The sequence below is a fragment of the Epinephelus moara genome, chromosome 18 (assembly GCF_006386435.1).
Source record: "Epinephelus moara isolate mb chromosome 18, YSFRI_EMoa_1.0, whole genome shotgun sequence".
Classification (NCBI taxonomy): Eukaryota; Metazoa; Chordata; class Actinopteri; order Perciformes; family Serranidae; genus Epinephelus; species Epinephelus moara.
The window spans coordinates 2119720-2128536 of record NC_065523.1 but is presented as its reverse complement, the minus strand read 5'-3'; the positions used below and the strand labels follow the sequence as shown (position 1 = coordinate 2128536).

Below are 8817 nucleotides of genomic sequence, written 5' to 3'. Positions count from 1 at the left end.
AGCCCTGTGAGGCAAATTGTGATTTGTGATATTGGGCTTTATAAATAAAATTGATTGATTGATTGATTGAAGTATACTTCTCGCAATGGGCGACGTGCGTAGGGTCTCCGCACAACCATAATCCCCTTTTAGACTGGCTACTATGCGTGTTTGTGCTTTCATGTACTATGGTTAAATAACTAGCTAAGGAATGAATGTACAGTCTCTTTGATGGCTTTGTTGTGGTCTGTTTTGGGTCTCCTTGGTGAGAGGGCTGGTGTGTGAGGGGAAAGATGGAAAACGTTTGTTGTGAAGAAGAATGATAAAGATTTGTGAGGGGTTGGTAGCTTAAGTTGTTAGTGCCGGCACCCCATGTATAGAGGTGATGCCTCGCTGCAGCAGTCGCAAGTTCGACTCCAGCTTGCAACCCTTTGCTGCATGTTGTCACCCCCACTCTCTCTCTCCCCATTTCACACTATCCTGTCCATTAAAGGCAAAAAGTCCCAAACAAATAATCTTTAAAAAAAAAAAAATTACATATTTGTCTCTTTACAGCTTTACAGTTTGAACAAATAAACTTTCTGTTCTCTGTGTTCAGGGGTGTGTCCAGGGAGGGGCCACCCCTGAAATCTGACTGGCCACCCTTTTATCCTAAACTATGATTGGCTCTCCAGACCCCCAAGGGAGGGCATGGCCCCCCTGTTTACACAGAGATTGTGCAATAGCTGCTATAGGGACCCTTCATCACTCCACCATTGCTTTTTTATACAGAGCCAAGCAGTGCAGGCATAATGCTGCCCCAGTAGTGATGCACAGGTCAACCTACAGCCCTATCTGGCCTCCCTTATAAAGAATTCTGGGAGCGCCACTGCTGGACCTTAGTTTGAACCAATGTTTGACATTATCTTAGTGAGCACTTTACATTGTAAATGTATTTTTTGATTTTGTTTAGGATGGTTGTAATTAAGAAATGTATCTTGTGCTAGAAGCTTTTGTGGTATTTTACTGTAGCACATTTGTACTGAGCATTGTACTGTAGATTTAAAGTTTTTTTTCCATTACAATATATATTGTCCATACATTTATTTCAATTTTGTTGTTTGTTTGAGAGACAAAAAGGGCAAATTAATGCCATGCCAATGTGTGTGTGTGTGTGTGTGTGTGTGTGTGTGTGTGTGTGCATACTTCATGCCATCCCTGTATTACTCAGTATCCCACTTGGGTGACCCCAGTTAAGATAGTCTGGACACACCACTGTTTGTATTTCCACTGACCATGTTTCCATGCTGTACCGTGACGGAGTGATACGTTCTGGTAGTCACATGTTGTACTTTGTTGCCATGACACAACATTCTTAATTTGACTGACTGCTTTAACTTCCTGTTCTCTTTGCACAGGATGAAGACTGGATTTTATACCCAGTCCTTCCGCTGGAATCATGTTTGGAAGTGGTCACTTCAGAGCCTTTATAAAAGGAGGAATAATTATAGCGACTAACTCCGTCAGTGTGTGTGTGTGTTGATGTAGCTGTTGTAAAAACCTATAATTTATGCAGAGCTGCTTTCTGATGTTTTCAGTGGCCATTAATACTTAGCTGTGAAACAGCACTTTACAGTCATTGTTCTAAAAAAAACTATGATGTCCGTGTGTGTGAGCAGGTTCACAGTAGAAGTGGGATTTGCCTCTAAGTGGTCCTCATACTGACCACACAGTTTGACACAGGAAGTTGAACTGCTGACAGGAAGGAAGCTCCCTCCTCTTCTCAGTAGACTTAATTATACTGCTGAAGGCATTTCCCATGACCACAGCAAACCTGTGACTCAGAGCTCCAAGCACAGATCTTACAAAGCATGTTTCAAAACACTGAGGAGTATCTGCTCTGGTTAAGTATAATACAAATAACTGTGTGGTTGTAATGACTGTATAAAAATTAAAGAAGGGGGAAACTTTGTTTTTTGCTCTTGTCATGCCTATGCATGTTTCTACTAGCTACTTGTGGATAGTCAGCCGACATAATAATTATACATAAATAATAAATGTATTTGATATAACACCTTTCACAGAAATAAAGTTCACAAAATTCCTCACAAAATACAATCAAGCAAGAAAACATGCAATCAATAAAAACAAAGGCAATACAAAACTAAAAACAAAGCAACAAAATGAAAATAAAGTAAAATACCATAAAACATAGAGCATAAACAGGCTACTGTGGAGCATCTTCTGTTGTTCTTTAAAAGTTTCTAAGGAGACTGCAGGCCATATACCTACACAAAAAGGGAGTTCCATAGTGTTGAAGCCACTACTTCAAGGCACCATCACCTTTTGTTGTGAGCCTGGAGCAGGGGACAGCCAGTAGGTCCCGGTCAGAAGACCTAAGAGACTTACTGCCAATATATGGATGGAGAGGGTCACAGATGTATTCAGGTGCCTGACCTTGGAGGGCTCTATACATGAGAACTTGTACCTTGAAATTAATCCTAAACTTGATGGGAAGCCAGTCTAAAGAAACTAAAATGGGTGTGATGTGTGTTGTCCTGCTGGACCTAGTTAGCAGCAGCATCCTGGATTATTTGTAGATGGCTCATGATTTGTCGAGTAAAAAGAAAATTACAATAGTCCATTTGGGAGGACACAAAAGCATGAATAATCATCTCTAGCTCAAGTTGAGAAACCACAGACCTGAGCTTTGCAATATTTCTTAGTTGTAGAAAACAGGTATGGGTCAGTGATTTAAATCTGGGGGTCTAAATGCATGGCCTGATCAAAATAAACACCAAAATTCCTAAAATTTGACAGTGTAGCTGAAGAAAGGGACCCAATACTCTGGGCAACCTTTGAAGCTTATACTATCTGAAGCAATTATCAGAACCTCTGTCTTATTTGTGTTTAATTATAAGTAGTTGTTTGACATCCAATCCTTGATGGCCATCAAACAGTTGTGCAGAACAGCAAGTTTGTCAGTGCTAACAGGCTTAAACAAGAAACTGAGTTGAATGTTGTCAGCAGTGTCAACAGTGATATGATATACCTGTGAACTGGCTATTAATGTGACCCAGTGAAAGCATGTATAATGCAAATAATATACGACCTAAGCAGACGTTGCGCTAGACTTTTTCGTCGCCGGTCATTTTGACCGACAGGGTCATAAAAATCCGGTCATAATCTATTTTTACCGGTCATTTTAATTTTCGTTTTTAAATGATAATAAAGATATTCAAAGACATTTAGTTTTCATTCGTTCGTTTTTAATAAATCCAACAAGCAAGTTATAAAGTGTGCATTAATAAGGACATGAACGAAAAGATGAACAGACATCCACACACCCCTGCCATTAGGCTTCGCCCTGGACACACCGGACGGCACTAACGCGTCCGCTGTGTCCAGGGCGTTATGTAGTTATGCCTGTAGGCTCGGTGACACAAAATTAAAATTGTAAGAAGTGATTATGGTATTGAAAAATGTGTTCGGTTATGCACTGTTGTGTTATTTTAAATTATAAACACGGTATTTTCTCCTCACGTTCCTCAGTGCGTGCTGTTATTGTATTTTGAAAATTGGCCGGATTCTCTCGTCTTTTCTGTGTCCGACTTCCTGTTTGGTACAATCGGCTCGATCCAGCTTGACAGAAGCGCTCGCGGCTCCCGTGAAAAATAGACCAGACGCCGAACTGAAGCGCTGCCTCTGCTGGCGCTCCGCTCTACTCAGCGGCCTGTATGGACAGTCAGATAGGTTAACATGGGCGCTGACTGAAAACTGCCTCCGCTAGGCGCCGTGCTTCGGTTCCGCGTCCGGTGTGTCCAGGGCGTTATATCAACAACGCTACATGAAGCAGATGAATGACTTCTTCTCTGCAGTGTGAAAACGGCAGCCACTTAAACCACTGACTGTGCACTCCGCCGCCAAGTGGGCAGGGGTGGTAATTGCAACCGGTCAAAATGACCGACGGCCTTCAGATTTTCCGGTCATTGTTGTAAAAAACCGGTCAATGACTGAGAATATCCGGTTAACGTGACCCCTGGACCTAAGACAGTGCCCTGAGGTACATCATGGGAAAGAGACTTTGAGAAACCCCTTTCTGAAAGGTAGGAGCAAAACCAGTCAAGGGCGCTCCCAGAGATGGAGTGAGAAGATTACCTACAGTAATTTACAACAGCAACCCCAACACATTACAGTTTTTCATCAGCCATTGCCATGGTAAATGTTTGGGTAGTTGTAGACATAATAAGTATGGAGGTCCTCTTCTGCAACATGTAAGCAGGGTTTGAGGATTCATGGGGACAGCATCCAGGAAAACTTCCTGTTTCCAGTGCCTACGTTAGAAACATACTTCCCCTCCCTGACTTTTTGTAAATCTCACCAGCATAAATCTTGACTTATTTTCGGGTCTTGCTTTTGACAGCCTAGTGTCTAATGAGATACACAGATGCTTTGCACAATGGAAATATAGTTCCATTTTGATACATGTAGACTAAACACCAACATTTCCAGTGATAATCAGGATGAAATATGCAGCGTATTCATTTAAGACATGGTTTTGAACATGGCACTTAATTAAAGTGGAGTTTCTGGTGTCCAGATTTATTATCTTTGTATTTGGAACTGTGATTAAAGACCTTACCTGAAGATGAGTTTCAGCCCTTTCAGATCCTGTCTTTGTCACCCTTCTCTTGGTAACTCCCCGCTCCTTCACTTCTTGGTTTTGATCTTTACTCAGTTTTCCTTTTAGATCTCCTTCGGACTGATCCCTGAACCAGCCAGGCTTTTCAGTCAGCTTTCCTGTCTTCTCTTCCTCTATATTGTTCTTCACTGGTAGATTGTGCCTGCCAGCTTTCTCCAGTTAACTTGTTCTCTTCCCCGATTCTGAACTCTGTATTGAATGCATGTAATTTTCCAAATGGAAAGATTCCCCCTATCTGTGTTTTCTTTTGTTAACAAATATTCGCCTCTCTCCTTCTTTGACAGTCTCTCTTCCTCTCCCTCCTCAATTGTTTCCAGATGTGTGTGTTGTTGCCTGTCCCCTTCTGTGTTCCTCCCCTTCCCATTTTTTTCCTGCTGCTGCAGTCAGCCTCTAAACATCAGCCTGCCTCTTTGTTCCAGAAGTCTGGGGTCACTCTCCTGTTTCCTCTGTCTCAGTGATATTCTCTTACATTGCTGCACATGCACATACTCACACCGCTGCACACACATAAGCATGCACACTTTCTTCTCTGACCAAATTATAGACTGACATTATTTCTGACCATTTCCTGAACATACTGGTGTTTTTTAGTGTTTAACATGTTTCAAGCTAGCCACTGCTTTCTGTTCCTTTTCCTCCAACATGAACATCAGTTTGCAGAGATTAAAATCTTCATAGTGAACACACCATCTGCTTTATTGTTTTTAAAGTTATGTTACCATTCCATAGCAATGCACAAGTACAGAATGATTTTTAAAAACCTGCAGATTATTACCCTTGTTGGAATCTAAGCCTCGTAATAGATCTCCATAATAGATGTCCAATTAGAGTATCAAAATGGCTATCGGAAACACTTAATAATTATTAATCACAATTATGTTAAATAATGTGACTTAATTTACATTAAATCACCTCATGGGGCACCGTTCCCGAAAAGGGAAAAATGATAGCCAGTCAATGATATCAGTCTCAAAAATTCACTAAACTATCAATTTGGAATTTTGATTAAAAGCTACATTTATAACTATGACCAAAATTACCATATTAATAGTAAAGGCTGAAGGATTTTAGAGTTCTTGACATAGCAGAGGTTGACTATTCATTCACTCTTGTGCAATATTAAACAGACAGCAGGTACAATTGCAAATATATTTATTTACAAAGACAGCAAAGCAACAAAACACAAATTCTAACTAACTAACTAATTTACTAACTATCCATATACAGACATGGGTGTATAAATGTGTTTAGGTTGTGTGTGTGTGTGTGTGTGTGTGTGTGTGTGTGTGTGTGTGCGCGTGTGTGTGCGTGCGTGCGCGACACACAGAGAGAGACAGAAGGATGGGTATGTGATACAAAGGGCTGTCTGGCCTTCAAAACAAAATGGCTGACAACAGAGGACTACAAGATGGCCCAATCAGTAGCCATTTCTCAATACACAAGTTCAGCAGTTCGGACTTGGCAAGTCCGCGCGAGAGTCCGGACTTCCCAAGAACGGGAGGACGGGAGTACACTCATTTCTGCTTTTGGAACAGCAGCGAACTTGATGATGTCACCACCTCCACTCGCCTTTGCTGCTGTACTGTGTTGTATCCATGCATTTAGAATAAAACAATATAATCACAGCCCAGCCCTGCGTCTTTTTCATAGACATTGTAAGAAATTAATGTGTATATGTTTTTAACGTTTCAACATATATAACTGACACACAAAAACATATAAATAGCCAAAATAGTTTCATAAAATGTCTTATAAAACCTTTTCCCCGCAGCTTGATCATATTTAATGTATAGCCTATCCAATTCCCGCACCTGGCCTCTGATAATAATCAAAAGTCAGGTGCGGGGGGAAAGTTTGTGGAGAGTTGGTGGTTATTGTGATCGTAAGCATTGGCGAGATTGAAATCAAAAATCAATAACGGACATGGATCGGAGAAGGCGTCTTGGTGCAGTTATTGCAGCAGGATTTCTGTACCTGCAGGCTGAGGAGGAGGCTGCCCAGCTGAGGCAGATCCGAGAAAGACAGCGGAGAATGAGGCGGAGGATGAGGATGAGGGCGTGATGAGATGAATGAAATGAATGAATAAAAAGTTAAAAGTACTCATTATGCAGAGTGACCCACTTTCAAGTGTTGTTATCATCATATACATTAATATGTATTGAGTATTAATTGATCAACGTAGGCTACATGTAAGCAGCATTTAAATGTTGTCATGGTAGAACTCAATTTTAACACCTTTCACTGGTGTACTAGTCTAATGTATAACAACGCACATCAATTTGTAAATATGAAACTTACAACATATAAAACAAACTATCTTAAAAGTAACTATAGCTATCAAATAAATGTAGCTTGAGTAGAATGTACAGTATTTCCCTCTCAGTATAAAGTAGCACAAAATGGAAATACCCAAAGTACAAGTACATCAAATTTGTACTTAAGTACAGTAGCTACTTGAGTAAATAGTTACTGTCCATCACTGCATTTGTCTCATCATTATGCTTTCTGTCTACATTTTTATGGAGACTTGACAGTTTACTTGGTACACCTAGAAAAAACAAAAGCAGTTTAATATTGTATTAAGTCTAACATTTTATTGAAGTGTTGAGTTGTAGATTGTGGTGCTGTTGAACTGTACTGGATTATACTGACAGCAGTTTCTCATTTAGTCTGTCCTCACCAATATAAATGGGATCAAACAGGTCAGATTTTAAGAGGAAAATTTTATTCAGCCACACTTCAGACATCAGGTATACAATTCATATCAGATAATCAATATTTAAAATGCTGTTGAATAAATACTACAATAAATACAATTAATCTTTAAATACAATAAATTAATTACAATAAATTCTTAAATTAAAGTCATTATTGAATGGTAAAAACACATAAATAAGCAAAAGAATACATACAACGAACAATTACATTAACAATGTTACAACATTTAATAATATAATAATATATCTTATATACTGAGACTGAATATTGCCCATTAGACATTCCCCAAACGAATTACATTTCATATATAACCACTACAGAGATATCAGTGACGAATTTAAAAGGACTACCCGAGAGAGGCTGCTCTCAGTGGGGCAGCCTGAGCGCTCATACACATATGTTTATTATCTATGAGCGCTGACACTGCTGTCATCTAGCGGACCTCACATTCAAGTGGGCTGTGTATTAATACATCGACCACGGGTTTAAAGTTTAAACTACGCATGAAAACACTACGTTCCGTGACAACACAACAGTAACATATCGGTAATTATGGCTTACAATTGTGCGCCTTTCCCTCACTTGCCATTTCTGAAGATTTTTGCGAAATGCATGCTGGGATACCTGGCTGTCTGAAGTCCACACAAGTCTGCTCCAATGCATCCCCGGTAAAAGGGGCGTGGCGAGAACACATCCGGGCATTTGGACTGAACTTGGCTAGATGTGAACTTTGAATTGGAACAGTACTTGGGCTGTTTTTTTTTTCATTTCATTTAACCTTTATTTCAACAGGGAGGTTCATTGAGAGTGAGCTCTCTTTTTCAAGGACGCCCTGCATGCAATACATAACACACACAATTACAAAATTATAAGGTACATAAACATGAGAGTATAGAATACAAAAAATACAGTCTTTACAACGTAAAAGTGAAAAAACTAAACATAGTAGATACAGACAAGACTAAAAATAACAGGAGCAAGACTGATATCTAAGTAAATCAAGTAGCACCTTGAAGGACTCGATGGAAACCAGATTATCTAATTTAAGTGACTCCTGGAGTCTATTCCATCTGTTAGGGGCATAAAAACTGAAGGCGGTCTTTCCTAGTTCACTTTTCATACGTGGGATGTGAAGTCTAAGCTGTGTCTGTGAATGTGTATTATAAGGTTAAATAGGTTAAATATAAGGGAAGCTTGTCAGCCCTGTGATAGTCTGGCGACCTGTCCAGGGTGTACCCTGCCTCTCGCCCGATGTCAGCTGGGATAGGCTCCAGCCCCCCCGTGGGGCGGCACGGTGGTGTGGTGGTTAGCACTGTCGCCTCACAGCAAGAGGGTTGCCGGTTCGATCCCGGGTGTGGGAGCCCTTCTGTGCGGAGTTTGCATGTTCTCCCCGTGTCAGCGTGGGTTCTCTCCGGGCACTCCGGCTTCCTCCCACAGTC

General features: G+C 40.5%; 1 protein-coding gene across 3 annotated transcripts in view; it reads right to left on the bottom strand.

Annotated features, from left to right (window-relative positions):
* tspan4b (tetraspanin 4b) overlaps nt 1-4989 on the bottom strand; it is a 37247-nt gene extending 32258 nt beyond the window's left edge. For all 3 annotated transcript variants that reach the window (XR_007571645.1, XM_050070315.1, XM_050070316.1), the window contains exon 1: nt 4601-4989. The gene's annotated coding sequence lies outside the window, so the exon portion shown is untranslated. The remainder of the gene's footprint in view (nt 1-4600) is intronic.
* Between the last annotated feature and the right edge of the window lie 3828 nt (nt 4990-8817).